This window comes from Bubalus kerabau, chromosome 11 (genome assembly GCF_029407905.1).
Source record: "Bubalus kerabau isolate K-KA32 ecotype Philippines breed swamp buffalo chromosome 11, PCC_UOA_SB_1v2, whole genome shotgun sequence".
Classification (NCBI taxonomy): Eukaryota; Metazoa; Chordata; class Mammalia; order Artiodactyla; family Bovidae; genus Bubalus; species Bubalus kerabau.
Window position 1 is genome coordinate 37,819,227 of NC_073634.1, and position 21,285 is coordinate 37,840,511.

Below are 21,285 nucleotides of genomic sequence, written 5' to 3' on the forward strand. Positions count from 1 at the left end.
TAGAAAGTGTAGAAGTGAAGAAATTAGTTTCCACAAGCATATACAGCCATGAGAGTTAGATGGACAAATGATTGAGATAACTCAATATTGTAATGTAATGGGGTTTCCCTGCTGGCTCAGTACTAATATATATATGGATATACACATGCCTGCCAATGCAGAAGACACAGGTTCAATCCCAGGGTCAGGAAGATACCCTGGGGGAAGGAAATGACAACCCACTCTAGTAGTCTTGCCTAAGAAATCCCAGACAGAGGAGTCTGACGGGTTACAGTCCATGGGGTCACAAAGAGTCAGACACAACTTAGTGACTAAACAAAAGCAACAATAACGTAATGGGTAAGAATATCAGGGGCAGCAAGTGATAATTCCATTTGGAGCGAGGAGGGTTATTTGCCGATTAGTATAAAGTCTGATTTGACAGACCACATGTATTAATATAAGGGACAGCAACCCACTGAAACATGTCCAGGAAAGCATCATGCAACTACGTAACTGTGGGAATATAAAGCCTCGTGAAGAATTTCAAAAATAAAGTAGAACTTTCTCTACTATAATGGCTGAGTAATGACTTCAAAATAACCATTAACACAGGATCTGTGATTAGGATGAATCAGTTGAGTAGTATGGAATCAAAAGACAAACAATAAGCAAGGACTTGACCAGTTAGCTCTGTTGATGTCAGAGAAGCAAAGGGCAAAAAAAACAGTGTCACCCAGTCAGTACTGCTGTGTCCTAGACTCAAAGACTCCATCATTAACTGCTGAATCCTGTAAAAATATAGGAAACTAAATAGAGATAATGTGAATGGGCTGATGTAAACTCATCAGTCTGCTTCAGAAACTGTGTCCAGATTCAACTGTTGAACTCGTCTTATACAGAAGATATTCTAAATAGAACGTGTACTTGTGATGACTACATAGAAGTAACATACACATGTATAAGTTTAGTTAGACATGAAAAAAATTTTTGAGGATTGATTGCTCTGATACTTCTTTTCCTTGAAATCCTTAAAGTCTTTTCCTTGATGATGAGGCTCAGTGACAGACTTTTTAAGAGACAGAAGAAAATCCATTTATGGAGACTGTAATTCTCCATTACTCTAGTTTCCTTAAGGAATTTTATTGTTATGCAAAGTATCAGGGACTTAATATTCAAGTTAGGAGTTTTAATGTATTCTGTATTGATGTTTAATTATATGGCTGAGAAGGAATAGCTATTATTTACAATTTTATTTTAAAATTATCTTACTAGTGTTCATTTCAAACACAAGAAATAAATGCCAAATGAAGACTGAATTAATCTAGTGACTGGGTTCAGAATATCACTAAAATATCACTATGGAGCTGTGACCATTAATCATATGTAATCTTGGCACTATGTTCTAGTGGTTGATGAGTAGTAAAATCTGTAGCAGTTCAGTTATTTGGAAGTTATATATCTGATAAGGGACTTATATTTTAAATGTATGAAAACTGAATTAAAACTTTCTCCCAGTATGGTATATTATAATTTTTGTTAGAATGATGAATGTTTTTAATCCATTCACTTTAATTAGTAATGCTTTATTTTCATCTGTAACTCTTGAAATATCTTTCAGTTAGGGGCCTGGAGAATTTAGTACCGCCGCCGCTGCCGCTAAGTTGCTTCAGTCCTGTCCGACTCTGTGCGACCCCATAGACAGCAGCCCACCAGGCTCCTCTGTCCCTGGGATTCTCCAGGCAAGAATACTGGAGTGGGTTGTCATTTCCTTCTCCAATGCATGCATGCATGCTAAGTCGCTTCAGTCGTGTCTGACTCTGTGCGACCCTATGGACACAGCCTACCAGGCTCCTTCGTCCACAGGATTCTCTAGACAAGAATACTAGAGTGGGTTGCCATTTCCTTCTCCAGAATTTAGTACAAAACGGCTCAAGTAAAAATTGGTCTAAAGCAAAATACTGATATGAGACACCATTTAGCACAAAATTAACTTTTTAAATACAACCTTTTTTGTTTTGAACCTACAAGTTTTTAAATGTTTCTGCATATTTTGAAATAAATACTTAATTATAATAACTCTTCTAGTACTTATAGTGACAAGTTTATTCCTAGTTAATTCATTTGTCTTTATGTAGAGACTTCCATAGGATTGTGCCTTAATTCAGTACTATGCTATGCTAAGTCACTTCAGTCGTGTCCGACTCTGTGCGACCCCATAGACGGCAGCCCACCAGGCTCCCCTGTCCCTGGGATTCTCCAGGCAAGAACACTGGAGTGGGTTGCCATTTCCTTCTCCAATGCATAAAAGTGAAAAGTGAAAGTGAAGTCGCTCAGTCGTGTCCGAGTCTTAGCGACCCCATGGATTGCAGCCTAACAGGCTCCTCCGTCCATGGGATTTTCCAGGCAAGAGTACTGGAGTGGGGTGCCGTTGCCTTCTCCGAATTCAGTACTAATGGAAACACTTTCAAATAATTCAGTACTAACCAGGCTATTATTTGAAAGTGTTTCTAACTCAGCAATAAATGGTGGTGATTTAGTTATAATTAAATAGAAATGGGTATTTGAAAGCTTAATGAAGTTCAGAGAAGTATTCATTATGTTTCAATACATTTATATTATCTACTCACCCAATAAATTGTTATACCTATTTTGTAATTAACTAGGAATTAACTCATTTAATTAAAAAAAAACCTGTTCTCAAAATTCTTACTATGTTATATATCCATTGAAAACCTAATTGAGTGCAGGAAACACATCTTGTAATTAATCAAAACAAAAAAATTAGTGTAGCATTGACAGTGAATTATAATTGAAACTGTTTACAGAATTATGATGGATCTGTAGCGTCCAACATTTTTCTGCATTGCATGTCTCTGATACTAAATATCTTTACATATTTGATATGTAAAGATATTCAAGACTTTATCAAATACCATACATTCTTTTTTTCTCATGTCTTTTACCTGATATGAAGAGAATTATCACATTAGTTCTTGTCAGTAAGTCAGTTTTAATTTCTAAAAGATTGAGTCTTCTACTTGTTTCACATTGCTGTGATTTAATGCATTTGCCTAGCTGTGGAAAATTCTGAAAGAGATGGGAATACCAGACCACCTGATCTGCCTCTTGAGAAACCTATATACAGGTCAAGAAGCAACAGTTAGAACTGGACATGGAACAACAGACTGGTTCCAAATAGGAAAAGGAGTATGTCAAGGCTGTATACTGTTACCCTGCTTATTTAACTTATATGCAGACTACATCATGAGAAACGCTGGGCTGGAAGAAGCACAAGCTGGAATCAAGATTGCCGGGAGAAATATCAATAACCTCAGATATACAGATGACACCACGCTTATGGCAGAAAGTGAAGAGGAACTAAAAAGCCTCTTGATGAAAGTGAAAGAGGAGAGTGAAAAAGTTGGCTTAAAGCTCAACATTCAGAAAACTAAGATCATGGCATCTGGTCTCATCATTTCATGGGAAATAGATGGGGAAACAGTGGCAGACTTGATTTTTTGGGGCTCCAAAATCACTGCAGATGGTGACTGCAGCCATGAAATTAAAAGACGCTTACTCCTTGGAAGAAAAGTTATGACAAACCTAGATAGCATATTCAAAAGCAGAGACATTACTTTGCCAACAAAGGTCCATCTAGTCAAGGCTATGGTTTTTCCTGTGGTCATGTATGGATGTGAGAGTTGGACTGTAAAGAAAGCTGAGCGCCAAAGAATTGATGCTTTTGAACTGTGGTATTAGAGAAGACTCTTGAGAGTCCCTTGGACTGCAAGGAGATCCAACCAGTCCATTCTGAAGGAGATCAGCCCTGGGATTTCTTTGGAAGGAATGATGCTAAAGCTGAAACTCCAGTACTTTGGCCACCTCATGCGAGGAGTTGACTCATTGGAAAAGACTCTGATGCTGGGAGGGATTGAGGGCAGGAGGAGAAGGGGATGACAGAGGATGAGATGGCTGGATGGCATCACCGACTCGATGAACATGAATCTGAGTGAACTCTGGGAGTTGGTGATGGACAGGGAGGCCTGGCGTGCTGCGATTCATGGGGTCACAAAGAGTCGGACATGACTGAGCAACTGAACTGAACTGAACTGAGCTGGGCAGAATATGTCTTTCTTCCCACATTCCCTGTCCCCCACCAAGCTTAGAAAATGTGATAAATTGACTGAGTGGCTGCAGACTTTTGTTTTCTAGCTTCTTCTTTTTCCTCTTCCTGTATTTCTTCTCCTTCTCCCTCTTTCCTGTCTCATCTGCCTCCTCCATCTTCTTTTCCTCTTCCTAGTCCTCTGTTCTCCATCCTCCCCCTCCTCCACTTCTTCCTCTTATGCCTCTTCTTCTTCTTCCTTTCTTTCTTTTTTTCTTTTGGAGTATCTATACTGTGATGTAATTCATATAGCCTAAAACTCACTCATGTAAATAAACAATTTAATGTTTTTTTCAGTATATTCACACAGATATGTGGAACCATCACAAAGTAAGTTTGCCTCACTTTTTTCAACTCAAGCAGAAATGCCATAGCATTACTCTCTGACTGTCACTCTCCCTATTCCCTCATCTTCCACCCACCCTAACCCTAAGCAACCACTAATCTACTTTCTGTCTCTGTAGATTTCTCTATTCTGGACATTTTTATATGAATAGGATCATATGATATTATTATTTATTTATTTTACTTTTGTAATGACTGGCTTCTTTCACATGCCTAATGTTTTCAAGGTCCACCCATATTGGAATATGTGTTAGTGCGTGCATGTGTGCTAAGTCACTTCAGTCATGTCTGACTCTATTCAACCCTGTAGACTATAGCCTGCCAGGCTCCTCTGTCCATGGGATTCTCCAGGAAGGAATACTGGAGTGAGTTGCCATGCCCCCTTCCAGGCGATCTTCCCAATGCAGGGATTGAACCTGCATTTCTTTCATCTCCTGCCTTGGGTTCTTTACCACTATTGCCACCTAGGAAGCCCAACAGTGTTAGTACTTTATTTCTTTTTTGGTAGTCAAATATTATTCCATTATATGAATTACCATGTTACCTTTATCCGTTTGTTAGTTAATAGACATTTGGTTTGTCTCAGTCATTTGACTTTTATGAATAATGTTTATATACATTTGCATGCAAAAATTTTTTGTTTTATTTCTAATAGTTATATATGTAAGAGTAGAATTTCTGAGTCATATGGTGATTCTATATTTAACATTTTGAGGAAATGCTGCACTATTTTCCAAAGTGATTCTGTATTTACATCCCCACTAGTAGTGTATGAGAAATCCATTTCTGTACAACTTCATCAACCCTTATTACTATCTAACTTTTTGATTACAGTTGTCTTGCATTATCCTGATGGAAGATTATGTGTTTTCTGTTGACTCATTCCAGACGCTCCATGGTCTCTTCCATTTCACATTATTGTATAGTGTCCACTTTTCATTGGCCTTTGCCAAGAAAAATGACTATTCTGGTAATTGCCAAATTATGATTTTCTATCTGCCATTCCTTGTACCTTTCCTGAAGAGCTTTCTGTTCTCCTCCATGTATTTCTGTACTCTCATTTACATATTATATCATTATGGACACAGATATTGTAATTACATTTGTGACATAATCCTTTACTCTCAGTGTTAATTTTGTTTCTCAAGTTGTCTAGAACTTAGATAGTGAGAACCTCCTCAAACTGACTACTATATCTTTTTGACATGTTCTCACATTATTTGAGAATTTCTTTTCCTTCTCAATCAAAAACATGTTTCTGCCTTATCTTTTCCTTTCCAATTCCATCCCTGTAATCATCCCTTTTTCCTCAAGGAGACTAGACTCTTTTCAAAGCAAAATGATATTTTATAAGCACAAATGTTACCACTGGAGCATTATCTCATCTAGGCTTTCTCAATGGCTGAGCTAGGAAGTGTCAGTTTCTGAATGTAGATATGTGCATGTCTCTGTATCTTCTTCTATATCTACCTTTATATACTAAAAATATATATAAATTGATGCTAACACCTTCAACTTGAAACCAACACCAAACTGTGCATTCAAAATATTCTCACCTCAGTATTTGTAACTCCCTTCCCTATCAGTGAGGAACATGGCTCCCATTATCCTTAATATGAATATTTACTCTATCATAGAAAACAGAGAAAGCAGTTTCTGAATTGCTGTTCTGTATCACTGGGAAAAACAGGCCTACTAATAACCACAGATTAGTATTTGTTTACAGCTCTGTGTCTTTAGATTGATGATAGTGTAAAAACAAATTTTAAAAATAAGAGGCCTAATTCTCCCTGATAAAAACAGGGATAGAATCATTTCCTCCCTCACCCCCACTATTTTTTAGAGCCTGTTGCCAGTTTTACAATCCACAAAAGTATTTGTCAAGGTCCTAGGAATATTAAAAAAAAAAAAAATTGATAAACAGCAGAAGAGAAAATGCCCCTATCATCAGTTTCTGTGGGAGCAAAGGAACTGACACCTGACCGTTCAGCTGACACCTGTATCCAAATTGCAAGCCTAACTCCATTCATAAAGATTTGTTGTTTAGTCACGAAGTCCTGTCTGACCCTTTTGCAACCCAATGAACTGTAGCCTGCCAGACTTCTCTGTCCATGGGATATCCCAGGCAAGAATTCTGGAGTGGCTTGCCATTTCCTTCTCCAGGGGGTCTTCCTGACCTAAGGATCAAACACAAGTCTCCTGCTTTGGCAGGTGAATTCATTACAACTGAGCCACCAGGGAAGTCCTTCATAAGGATAGGAGAATTTCTTTTTCTCTCAGATGTATGAGGTCAATTAACAAATACAGACGGTTACCCTGACTAAGGTAAATCTCAGTTCAGTTCCGTTCAGTTGCTCAGTCATGTCCGACTCTTTGTGACCCCATGAATCACAGCAAGCCAGGCCTCCCTGTCCATCACCAACTCCCGGAGTTCACTCAGACTCACGTCCATCGAGTCAGTGATGCCATCCAGCCATCTCATCCTCTGTCGTCCCCTTCTCCTCCTGCCCCCAATCCCTCCCAGCATCAGAGTCTTTTCCAATGAGTCAACTCTTTGCATGAGGTGGCCAAAGTACTGGAGTTTCAGCTTTAGCATCATTCCTTCCAAAGAAATCCCAGGGCTGATCTCCTTCAGAATGGACTTGTTGGATCTCCTTGCAGTCCAAGGGACTCTCAAGAGTCTTCTCCAACACCACAGTTCAAAAGCATCAATTCTTCGGCACTCAGCTTTCTTTATAGTTCAACTCTCACATCTATACATGACTACTGGAAAAACCATAGCTTTGACTAGACGGACCTTCGTTGGGCAAGTAATATCTCTGCTTTTTAATATGCTGTCTAGTTGGTCAGTTAAATTTAGGATGAAATATATGTGATTAAATCTCTGAGGTGGGAAGATCCCCTAGTTAAGGGAATAGCAACACACTCCAGTATTCTTACCTGGAGAATCCCATGGACAGAGGAGCCTGGTGGGCTACAGTCCATGGGATCTCAAAGAGTTGGACACAACTAAGTGGCTAACACTTATATGTGGTTAAAGATGGTATCAAATCCTTTGCTTAAGGACTGGTTATTGTTTACCTGAAGAACATGTCTGAGATGGATGTTATGTGCTTGCTTATGTGAGATTCCTTCCTGTCTTTGCAGTCTATTAATGAACTGCCTGTGATGCACACCAAACTAGGGCTTAATGTTTATACAATAATAAAACTGTTTTTTCCCCACCACCTTTTTGGAGGGTTTTCTGGGTTGAAAGTGCTTTCTTGGTAACTTAGTTGGTAAAGAATCCACCCGCAATGCAGGAGACCTGGGTTTGATCCCTGGGCTAGGAAAATTCCCTAGAGAAAGGAACAGCTACCCACTCCAGTATTCTTGCCCGGAGAATTCCATGCACTGTATAGTCCAGGGCATCACAAAGAGTAGGACACACCTGAGCGGCTTTCACACTTTTGTCACTTCTGTGTTGAAAGAAGATTTTGTTTCCAATTATATTTTCCCAACAATAGTTAATATTATATTCAAGTGATGCTTGGGTTAATTCTTCCTCCCCCCTTACTTGATATATATTTTAAGTGTATATATATTACTAACTTATATATTAATCTGAAATACAATTAAATTCATTTATTTCTGTTTGTATTCTAATTGTTTCTTTTCCTCCTGATGCTTATTTTGAATATGGGAAACATCAATGATTCCAAAGTTGATGCTATATAAAAGTTTTATGCAAGCAACTATAATCTCACACCTCAAATCCTTCAACTTTATTCCTACCAATGAAACTTAACCAATATCTTTAATATCTGCTTCATGCTTCTTGTGTTTCTCTTTGCACAAATAGGCAAATGCATATTTTCTGATTTTCCCTTCTTTTTTACACAAAAAACTAACATACTGAATTTGGTCTTTTGTACTCTGCTTTTTGTACTTAATATTATACATATAGGAAATCTGTGTATTAATTCATTGAGATCTCCTCCATTCTTCTTTATGATGCATTGTACTAACAATGTATAAACACATTTGTTTTAACCAATAGTCTATATATGGGCATTTATGTCAATTATTTTGCAGTTACCAATAATTCTAGAAAAAATAACCTTTTGCATATACATTTTAATATTGTTGGAGTTGTAGCTTCATGATAAATTCATGGAAGTGGGATTTGTAGGTCAAAATGTAAGTGCATGTATCAGATCAGATCAGATCAGTCGCTCAGTCGTGTCCGACTCTTTGCGACCCCATGAATCGCAGCACACCAGGCCTCCCTGTCCATAACCAACACCCGGAGTTCACTGAGACTCACGTCCATCGAGTCAGTGATGCCACCCAGCCATCTCATCCTCTGTCGTCCCCTTCTCCTCCTGCCCCCAATCCCTCCCAGCATCAGAGGCTTTTCCAATGAGTCAACTCTTTGCATGAGGTGGCCAAAGTACTGGAGTTTCAGCTTTAGCATCATTCTTTCCAAGGAATACCCAGGGCTGAGCTCCTTTACAATGGACTGGTTGGATCTCCTTGCAGTCCAAGGGACTCTCAAGAGTCTTCTCCAACACCACAGTTCAAAAGCATCAATTCTTCGGTGCTCAGCCTTTTTCACAGTCCAACTCTCACATCCATACATGACCACAGGAAAAACCATAGCCTTGACTAGATGAACCTTTGTTGGCAAAGTAATGTCTCTGCTTTTGAATATGCTATCTAGGTTGGTCATAACTTTCCCTCCAAGGAGTAAGCGTCTTTTAATTTCATGGCTGCAGTCACCATCTGCAGTGATTTTGGAGCCCAGAAAAATAACGTCTGACACTGTTTCCACTGTTTCTCCATCTATTTCCCATGATGTGGTGGGACCAGATGCCATTATTTTCATTTTCTGAATGTTGAGCTTTAAGCCAACTATTTCACTCTCCACTTTCACCTTCATCAAGACGCTTTTTAGTTCCTCTTCACTTTCTGCCATAAGGGTGGTGGCATCTGCATATCTGAGGTTATTGATATTTCTCCCGGCAATCTCGATTCCAGTTTATGTTTCTTCCAGTCCAGAGTTTCTCATGATGTACTCTGCATAGAAGTTAAATAAACAGGGTGACAATATACAGCCTTGATGAACTCCTTTTCCTATTTGGAACCAGTCTGTTGTTCCATGTCCAGTTCTAACTGTTGCTTCCTGACCTGCATACAAATTTCTCAAGAGGCAGATCAGGTGGTCTGGTATTCCCATCTCTTTCAGAATTTTCCACAGTTTATTGTGATCCACACAGTCAAAGGCTTTGGCATAGTCAATAAAGCAGAAATAGATGTTCTTCTGGAACTCTCTGGCTTTTTCCATGATCCAGCGGATGTTGGCAATTTGATGTCTGGTTCCTCTGCCTTTTCTAAAACCAGCTTGAACATCAGGAAGTTCACAGTTCACATATTGCTGAAGCCTGGCTTGGAGAATTTTGAGCATGACTTTACTAGTGTGTGAGATGAGTGCAATTGTGCAGTAGTTTGAGCATTCTTTGGCATTGCCTTTCTTTGGGATTGGAATGAAAACTGACATTTTCCAGTCCTGTGGCCACTGCTGAGTTTTCCAAATTTGCTGGCATATTGAGTGCAGCACTTTCACAGCATCATCTTTCAGGATTTGGAATAGCTCAACTGGAATTTCATCACCTCCACTAGCTTTGTTTATAGTGATGCTTTCTAAGGCCCACTTGACTTCACATTCCAAGATGTCTGGCTCTAGGTCAGTGATCACACCATTGTGATTATCTGGGTCATGAAGATCTTTTTTGTACAGTTCTGTGTATTCTTGCCATCTCTTCTTAATATCTTCTGCTTCTGTTAGGTCCATACCATTTCTGTCCTTTATCGAGCCCATCTTTGCATGAAATGTACCTTTGGTATCTCTGATTTTCTTGAAGAGATCCCTACTCTTTCCCATTCTGTTGTTTTCCTCTATTTCTTTGCATTGATCGCTCAAGAAGGCTTTCTTATCTCTTCTTGCTATTCTTTGAAACTCTGCATTCAAATGTTTATATCTTTCCTTTTCTCCTTTGCTTTTTGCTTCTCTTCTTTTCACAGCTATTTGTAAGGCCTCCTCAGACAGCCATTTTGCTTTTTTGCATTTCTTTTCTATGGGAATGGTCTTGATCCCTGTCTCCTGTACAATGTCATGACCTCATTCCATAGTTCATCAGGCACTCTATCAGATCTAGGCCCTTAAATCTATTTTGCACTTCCACTGTATAATCATAAGGGATTTGATTTAGGCCATACCTGAATGGTCTAGTGGTTTTCCCTACTTTCTTCAATTTAAGTCTGAATTTGGCAATAAGGAGTTCATGGTCTGAGCCACAGTCAGCTCCTGGTCTTGTTTTTGCTGACTGTGTAGAGCTTCTCCATCTTTGGCTGCAAAGAATGTAATCAATCTAATTTCGGTGTTGACCATCTGGTGATGTCCATGTATAGAGTCTTGTCTTGTGTTGTTGGAAGAGGGTGTTTGTTATGACCAGTGCATTTTCTTGGCAAAACTCTATCACGTGCATGCATAGTTTTATTTATATATTGCAAAACTCCTCTCCATAACAGTTTGTACCAGTTTGCATTCTCACCAGCAATTTTCCACAGCCTCAAAAATATAATGTATTATCAAATATTACATTTGTGTCAATATGCTAGTCTATAAATGGTATCTTAATATAGTTTTAAATTGAATTTTTCTTATAATGAGTACTGAACATCTAGCCACAGGTGTAAGGGCCATTACTATGTATTTTACATAAATTTTGTTTGTCTGTGGCTTGTTTTACTATTTGGGTTTTTCTTTTCCTTAGTCCTTTATCTGTGTTAAATATTGTAAATATTATCTTCCCGGTTGTAATTGGTCTTTTGATATTGGTTACATTATGTTATAAGTTGAGTTCCTCAGGAGGCTGATAAAGATTGAGATAGAAATTGGCATGTAGGAAGTTTATTAAAGAGCTCTCTTGAGATCAACACCAATGGAGGGAAAAGAATATGTTCTACTATCTTCTAGGCCTACATGTCTCTTGCTTTGGACCATTGCAGGTATTTCAGAGATCAATAAGACCAGTCATCAATAGCAACAACAAAAGGAAGCCTAATATTTTATTCCAACATGCCCCCATTCTGTTTATCATGGCTATATTTAAATAAATGGAAAAAACAGCCAAATTTGGTCAAGTCCTAATTATCATACAGGTAGTAAGTTACTGTGGGATTTACCCACACATTTTTAGATGTAATCTGTTCAGTGTGTGAATAACAATAGCTTTAACAGAACAGAAAGAGACCTCCTTAAAAACACTCAAAGACTTCCTAACTCTCAGAATTAAATGACCATTATCAATTGATTTTATCAAGTCATTTATTTAAATATTTGCAAGCAGATCTGAAGTCATTGCTAAGATCTAGGATTTGAGGAGGAAGTGGGGAAGGTGATCCCTTAACTACTTCATTAGTATTTCCCAAGGTGCATGGCTCTGCAAAAGTGCATTCTGAGATTATCTACCCAAGAATAGATATTAGAAGAATACTTCAAAAGTAGACTGCCTTGTAAATATTTTTTAGTATTTTCCCCATTTGATATATAATTACTTTGTTCTTATAAATAAAGGAAACTAACATATCCTTTAAACTCCTCGCTTTTGGCTTTCCTACTTGTCCTCAATTTTGGCTACCCTACTTCCACTCAATTATGTTGAGTGTATCCTTCCAAACCTCCTTGTATGCGTTAAACACACTAACATATATGTCCACTTCAGTATTCTTTCTATGACCCAGGCCATGTAAAGAAGGATCAGCCATGGGCAATTCAAACTGTGCACCCAGCCACAACTATTTTATCCAAGTCTGTTTAACTGAAACATAACACACAGTTCAGTGAAGAGGATAATAATTTACACAGGGATGCTCTGTAGTCTGCAATGTGAAAGAGTGGGAAGAATGTTATGCTTCATCTTTCTGATGATAAGGGGTTGAGGTATAAAAGGGGAAAGTTGGTATATGTAATTCTGTCCTCCTTTTCCTTATTCTATTCCCTATCTTTACAAAATTCTACTAGGATAGCTCTCAGAAAGTCAAGCTAGTACCTCAATTTGGAGCATCCTGGGGATAAAAGTGTTCTTGCCTGGAGAATCCCAGGGACAGCGTAGCCTGGTGGGCTGCCGTCTATGGGGTCGCACAGAGTCGGACACGACTGAAGCGATTTAGCAGCAGCAGCAGGGGATAAAAAGACTTCCAAAATAGATGATATATGGCAATGTTTGCTGTCTCTTTGGATATCTGGTATTACTATTATTGCAGGAGTACTAGTCTCTAAGAAAGACAGCTCTCAATCATGTTGCAATTCCAAATTCACTGTTAGAAGAATATGTTTTAGAAAAATACTTGAACCCAAAGCTACATTATAAAACCACTATCTCCTGAATATATATCCAAACACATAGGGCATTGTTTGTGATTGAATTTCCCCTGGATTTTGTGGATGCACATGCTTCAAATAATAATACAGGAGAATATCAGATATGCCATGGATCTGAATTGAGATCATGAAACCTGATCCTATTTCAAGGACACAGCAGCCCCAGAAGGGCATCTCCCAGGTTTGACTTTAATTAAGGTCCTCTCCACTGGCTGTCTGAAGTGACGGTTGAGATCTTAGCAAAATGTGCCCTTATCTCCTTGACCTCTTTTGTTCAGATCTTCAACACTGGATGATTAAAGCTATTTTGTATTTTATTCGGGGAAAAAAAAAAAAGATAAAGTCATTTCCTGGTGCTCAAGGGCAGAAGAAAGTACCTGAATTCACAGAAGGCTTGGCACTGCTCTCTTCTGCTACACTTGGCCTGAAACAACACAGATGGGTTGTATTTGAGGTGATAAAATGCTTGGGAAGGTGAAATAACTCCCGAGGAGAGGAGCTGACAATGGCAAATAAGGCATTTGGTTGGCAAAAGAAGTGAAAATTAAAAGACACAAACTAACTGGGGCCCCTGAATATATAAAACTCCCAAGTGCCCAACGATTTTAGATGACTTAAGTGGTTTTAACAGTTTACAAAAAGAAACATACTTACATGAATCAGTACCTAAATAATTGAGCTTTATACTTTCTAATTTATTTTATTAAAGATATTATCTGTAGCCTCCCAATATATATAAAAATCAAGAAAAACAAGATTCTGTCACAACAGAAGAAACACCAAACAACAATAGTCAACATGCAATATATTGTTTAATTGAACTTTAGCTGAAGATAATTGTATAGATTCAAATAGAGTCATAAGAAATAATCTAAGAGATCCTTCATGTCTTTTGCCAGTCTCCCCCAATGGTGGTGATGGTGTGTGCATGCTCAGTTGAGTCCAGTGCTTTGTGACCCCATGGATTGTAGTCTGCCAGACTCCTCTGCCCATGGGATTTTCAAGGCAAAAGTACTGGAATGGCTTGCCATTTTCTACTCCATGGGATCTTCCCCACCTAGGGATTGAGCCCAGGTCTCCTGTATTGCAGGCAGACTTTTTACTGTCTGAGCCCCCAGGAGAGTCCACAGTGAGAATATCTTACATAGTTATAGTACAATATCACAACCATGTTGATATTCATACAATCAGGATGCAGAACATTCCATCACAACAAAGATCCCTGGTCATGCAAAGCATTTTAAATCCCCAGATCAAAATATCTTACAAGTATTGGCTTAACACATTAAATGAAATGCATGGTAATAGGAACCAAAAGAGATGCATTCATATATAAAAGTATGTTGGCTGTTTTCAAGGAAATCAAAATAGGTTGGGTAGAAAGTATGTAAATTTAAAAACTGCTAACAGTATCCACCACCGAGAATTGTGGTGGGAAACAATATTTATTAAATAGCTTCATGCAGTCAGGTGCAGTAGCAGGGGCTCTGGGTGCAGTAGACCTGGGTATGGCATAAGCCCTCTTGGAGGAGGTCACCACTAACCCACCATAGAGCCACCAGAACTTACACAAGACTGGAAACAGACCCTTGGAGACCACAAATAGAATGTTGTGTGCACCAGGACCCAGGGAAAGGAGCCGTGACACCACAAGAGACTGACCCAGACATGCCTGTGAGTGTACTGGAGTCTCCAGTGGAGGCATGGGTCAGCAGTGGCCTGCTGCAGGGTTGGGGGCACTGAGTGTAGCAGGGCATGCATTAGATCTTTTGAAGGAGGTCAACATTATCTTCATTATTTCCATCATAGTTTGGCCTCAGGTCAAATAACAGGGAGAAAACACCGCCCAGCCCTTCAACAGAAAATTAGTATAAGATTTACTGAGCCCATCAGAAGAAGACCCAGTTTCCCCTCTGCCAGTCTCTCCCATCAGGAAGCTTCCATAAGCCTCTTATCCTTCTCCATCAGAGGGCAGACAGACTGAAAACCATAATCACAGAAAACTAACCAATCTGATCACATGGACCACAGCCTTGTCTAACTCAGTGAAACTATGATCCATGCCGTGTAGGGCCACACAAGACAGACAGGTTATTGTGGAGAGTTCTGACACAACATGGTCCACCAGAAAAGGGAATAGCAAACCATTTCAGTATTCTTGCCTTGAGAACCCCATGAATGGTATGAAAAGGCAAAAAGAGGACACTGAAAGATGATCTCCCCAGGTCAATAGGTGCCCAATATGCTACTGGAAGTCAATGGAGAAATAACTCCAGAAAGAATGAAGAGATAGAGCCAAAGCAACAGCAACACCCAGTTATGGATGTGACTTGTGGTAAGTCTGATGCTGTAAAGAGCAATATTGCATAGGAACCTGGAATGTTAGGTCCATGAATCAAGGCAAATTGGAAGTGGTCAAACAGGGGATGGCAAGAATGAACACTGAATTTTAGGAATCAGCGAGCTAAAATGGACTGGAATGGGTGAATTTAAATCAGATGACAATTATAGCTACTAATGTGGACAAGAATCCCTTAGAAGAAATGCAGTAGCCATCATGGTCAGCAAAAGAACACAAAATGCATTACTTGGATGAAATGTTAAAAATGACAGAATGATCTCTGTTCATTTCCAAGGCAAATCATTGAATATCACAGTAATCCAAGTCTATGCCCTGACCAGTAATGCTGAAGAAGCTGAAGTTGAATGGTTCTATGAAGACCTACAAGACTTTCTAGAACTAACACTCAAAAAAGATGTCCTTTTCATTATAGAGGACTGGAATGCAAAACTAGGAAGTCAAGAAATACCTGGAATAACAGGCAAATTGGGTCTTGGAGTACAGAATGAAGCAGGGCAAAGGCTAATAGAATTTTGCCAATAGAACACACTGATCATAGCAAACACCCTCTTGCAGCAACACAAAAGAAGACTACACATGGACATCACCAGATGGTCAATACCAAAATCAATTGATTATATCCTGTGCAACCAAAGATGGAAAAGCTCTGTACAGTCAGCAAAAATAAGAATGGGAGCTGACTGTGGCTCATATCATGAACTCCTTATTGCAAATTCAGACTTTAATTGAATAAAGTAGGGAAAACCACTAGATAATTCAGGTATGACCTAAATCAAATCCCTTATGATTATACAGTGAAAGTGAGAAATAGATTCAAGGGATTAGATCTGATAGGCAGAGTCCCTGAAGAACTATGGACAGAGGTTTGTGACATTGAACAGGAGGCAGTGACCAAGATCATCCCCAAGAAAAAGAAATGCAAAAAGGCAAAATAGTTGTCTGAGGAGGCCTTAAAAATAGCTATGAAAAGAAGAGATAAAAAAAAAAAAGAAAAGAAGAGATAGGAAAGGCAAATGAGAAAAGGAAAGATATACCCATTTGAATGTAGAGTTGCAAGAAATAGCAAGGAGAGATAAGAAAGCCTTCCTCAGTGATCAATGCAAAGAAATAGAGGAAAATAATAGAATGAGAAAGACTAGAGATCTCTTCAAGAAAATTAGCAATACCAAGGGAACTTTTCATGAAAAGATGGGCACAATCAAGGACAGAAATGATATGGATCTAACAGAAGCAGAAGATATGAAGAAAAGTTGGCAAGAATACACAGAACTGTACAAAAAAAGACTCTTCACGACCCAGATAATCACGAAGGTTTGATCACTCACCTAGAGCCAGACATCCTGGAAGGCAAAGTCAAGTGGGCCTTAGGAAGCATCACCACGAACAAAGCTAGTGGAGGTGATGGAATTCCAGTTGAGCTATTTCAAATCTTCAAAGATGATGCTGTGAAAGTGCTGCACTTAATATGTCAGCAAATTTGGAAAAAGCAGCAGTGACCACAGGCCTGGAAAATGTCAGTTTTTGTTTCAATCTCAAAGAAAGGCAATGCCAAAGAATGGTCAAAGTACTGCCCAATTATACCCAGCTCACACACTAGCAAAATAATGCTCAAAATTCTGCAAGCCAGGCTTCAACAGTACATGAACCATGAACTTCCAGATGTTCAAGCTGAAGTTAGAAAAGGCAGTGGAACCAGACATCAAATTGCCAACATCCATTGGATCATCAAAAAAGCAAGAGAGTTCCACAAAAACATCTACTTCTGCTTTATTGACTATGCCAAAACCTTTGACTGTGTGGATCACAACAAACTGTGGAAAATTTTTAAAGAGATGGGAATACCAGACTACCTGACTTGCCTCCTGAGAAATATATATGCAGATCATGAAACAACAGCTAGAACTGTAGACTGGTTCCAAATCAGGAAAGGAGTACATCAAGACTGTATATTGTCACAATGTTTATTTAGGTTATATGCAGAGTATATCATGTGAAATGCCTGGCTGGATGCAGCACAAGTTGGAATCAAGGTTGCCAGGAGAAATATCAATAACCTCAGATATGCAGATGAAACCACACTTATGGCAGAAAATGAAGAAGAACTAAAGAGCCTCTTGATGAAAGTGAAAGAGAGCGAAAAAGTTGGCTTAAAACTCAACATTCAGAAAACTAAGATCATGGCATCTGGTTCCATGACTTCATGGCAAATAGATGGGGAAACAGTGGAAACAGTGACTGACTTTATTTTGGGGGGCTCCAAAATCACTGCAGATGGTGGCTGCAGCCATGAAATTAAAAGACACTTGCTCCTTGGAAGGAAAGTTCTGACCAACGTAGACAGTATATTGAAAAGCAGAGACATTACTTTGCCAACAAAGGTCTGTCTACTCCAGGCTATGGTTTTTCCAGTAGTCATGTATGGATGTGAGAGTTGGACTATAAAGAAAGCTGAGCACTGAAGAATTGATGCTTTTGAACTGTGGTGTTGTAGAAGACTCAAGAGTCCCTTGGACAGCAAGGAGATCCAACCAGTCCATCCTAAAGAAAATCAGCCCTGAATATTGATTGGAATAACTGATGCTGAAACTGAAACTCCCATACTCTGGCCACCTGATGTGAAGAGCTGACTCATGTGAAAAGACCATTTGCTGGGAAAGATTGAAGTGGGGAGGAAAAGGGGGTGAGAGAGGTTGAGATGGTTGTATGGCAACATTGACTCAATGGACATGAGTTTGAGTGGGCTCTGCGAGTTGGTGATGGACAGAGAAGCCTGGCATGCTTCAGTCTATGGGGTGGAATGAGTTGGACACCACTGCATGATTGAACTGATCTGAACTGAACTGAGTCAGGCATATTTACCTTATAAGTTAGTCTTCACAGCTTCTTGAGATATATAATAATTATTATCCCCAACTTGCAGATGTTTGGTTGCTAAATCATGTCCAACTCTTCCACAACCCCATGGACTGTAGCCCACCAGGCTCCTCTGTTTATGGTATTTCCTAGGCAAGGATACTGGAGTGGATTGCCATTTCCTTCTACAGGGGATCTTCCTGACTCAGGGATTGAACTTGTATTGCCTGCATTGGCAGGTGGACTCTTTACTGCTAAGCCACAAGGGAAGCCCATTTTACAGATGAGAAAAATGTAATTCTTTCAGTTAGTAATACAAGGAGCTAGAATTTAATACTATCTAGGCAATATGTGATTGAGAAGACAGAGATGTCTGGGAAAACCTCAAGATGGATTCCCTGATATTGTGAAATGTATGTGCCATTTTCCTATAAATAGAACTTAGTTGAAGAGGCTAGATATGGGCCCAATTAAAGGAAATGAGATAAGAATGAAAAAAGTATCATCAGGTGATACTAATTGTCTAGAGGGTTTGTGTAGGTTAGTAGGATGTTAGGGGGAGAAAGAAAGTAAATATTTGTATTAATTTCATGTGACTAAATTTGAGGAGCCATTATATTAAAATGATAGTGATATAATTAATAAACAAAATTTTAAAAATAATAACACATATATATGGAATTTAGAAAGATGGTAACGATAACCCTGTATATGAGACAGCAAAAGAGACATTGATGTATAGAAGTCTTTTGGACTCTGTGGGAGAGCAAGAGGGTGGGATGATTTGGGAGAATGGCATTGAAACATGTATAATATCATATATGAAACAAGTGGCCAGTCCAGGTTCGATGCACGATACTGGATGCTTGGGGCTGGCGCACTGGGATGACCCAGAGGGATGGTACGGGGAGGGAAGTGGGAGGAGGGTTTGGCATGGGAACATGTGTATACCTGTGGCAGATTCATTTTGATATATGGCAAAACCAATACAATACTGTAAAGTTAAAAAATAAAATAAAATTAAAAAAAAAAAAGAACTACTACTGATGCTGTGGCAGGCCACATTCTTGGTGCTTTACATGTATCACCTCATTTATATTGCATAATAACCCTTTTCTATAATCCCCTCAAAATATGTTGATTACTAAAAATCATAACTACAACTAGTAAACTACTGAAAATCCTGGTACTACGGTTAGTAAACCACACAAATGAGAAATTATTGAGAGAAACAGGGAAAAACAGAATCAGCTCTAAGTTATGAAAGATCTCATTTTCTCAGTTCTTAGAATTCTTGGCCCCAACTTTGATTATCTGCCACCTACCCATCTACCCCTTCGCCAAAAGTGTGTATGCTTTGAGAGAAGTGCTAACATTTAATCTGTATGTAAAATGTCTATTATCGTCTCTTTGATTAACCCATAGGCATTTTATTTACTTTATTTGCTGTTTCTACCCTCCCATGTGGGAAAACTGACTTTCAAACTCAACATCTGAAAAACTAAGACCATGGAATCTGGTCCCATCACTTCACAATTAGAAAGGGAAAAAGTGGAAACAGTGAGAGATTTTATTTTCTTGGGCTCTAAAATCACTGTGGATGGTGACTGCCACAAAATGAAAAGACACTGGATCCTTGAAAGAAAAACTATTACAAACCTAGACATTATATAAAAAAAGCACAGACATCACTTTGCTGGCAGATATGTATTGTCAAAGCTCTGTTTTTCCAGTAGTCAAGTAAGGATGTGAGAGTTGGACCATCAAGAAGACTGAGAGCCAAAGAACTGATGTTTTCAAACTGTGATGCTAGAGAAGTCTCTTGAGCATTCCTTGGACAGCAAAGAGATCAAATCAGTTAATCCTAAAGGAAATCAACCTTGAATGTTCATTGGAAGGACTGATGCTGAAGCTCAAGCTCCAATACTTTGGCCACCTGATGTGAAGAGCCGACTCATTGAAAAAGACCCTGACGCTCAGGAAGATTGAGGTCAGGAGGAGAACAGGACAGCAGAGGAAGAGATGACTTGATGGCATCACCAACTCAATCCACATGAACTTGAGCAAACTCTGGAGATAGCAAAGAACAGAGAGGCCTGGTGTGCTGCAGTTCATGGGGTGGCAGAGTCAGATAAGACCTAGCGACTAAACAACAATCCTCCCATATTTCTTGTGAGCAATCTAGCCATGTTTGGTTTAATAAAAAAATATGTTATTTTTTTTTTCTAATCATAGTCACTTTGATGCAGTCTTCTGATCTTACTATAGGTGTTAAAGTTTTTACACCAATAAGTCACCATTATGACCTGGCATCAAACAATTTTAAGACTTCATAGATGTTAAGTAACATGACTTTAAGTGAGTTTTAATGGTGGAAAAAATGTCTTGAAATCTATGAAGTGAATAATAATGGCTTATAAAACTATTAGACTCTTACAAACCTTCTAAATCCAGATCTGAACCAAGAAGGGTGTCTATGCCATCTCGCTTAATGTTGTACCCAGATCCTTTGTCTTGTTTGTTTGGTTTTAGTATGCTGTTCATTTTGTCTTTTTATCTAATTATTGGAGTTTAGGAATGAATCTCCTCCAAACCACAGAAATGGTCATGGAACTTACTTTCCTGACACATGACCTTTCACCTCTTTTCCCCAGACATTCCTTCCTCTGAGCATAAATCATTTCCCCTAAAATCCACATTCATGCACATCTCCTCAGACCAACTTCTTAAGCTAGTTTCTAAAAGTTTGATTCCCTGGACCATTGCTTCTGTTCTAGTGTAACTTTAAAACTGCTCATCCATTCTAAACTTTGCTCTGTTCATTGAATATAGCCTTAGGGGCAAGTTGTGCTATCTCTATGAGTCAAACTCTGCCCTTCAACAAAAGTCAATAGGCACTATCTGCAGATACCTCAGGACACAATTTAGCAAGCTAAATTTGCTCTGCCACCATATAGGTCACTGTAATGCTAGTTTGTAAAACATGGTTTTTACAGAAATACATTATTAGAAAAGAACACAAATAAAAATAATAAATAGCTTTCTTCAATCACCCAAGATAGGGTCCAGGTGGCTTGCTTTGAGGGTCACCAGAAGGATTTCCTGGGGGAGCTGAGGGGAATGTTTTCCCTAAACAAAAGCAAATGCCTGAGGGCA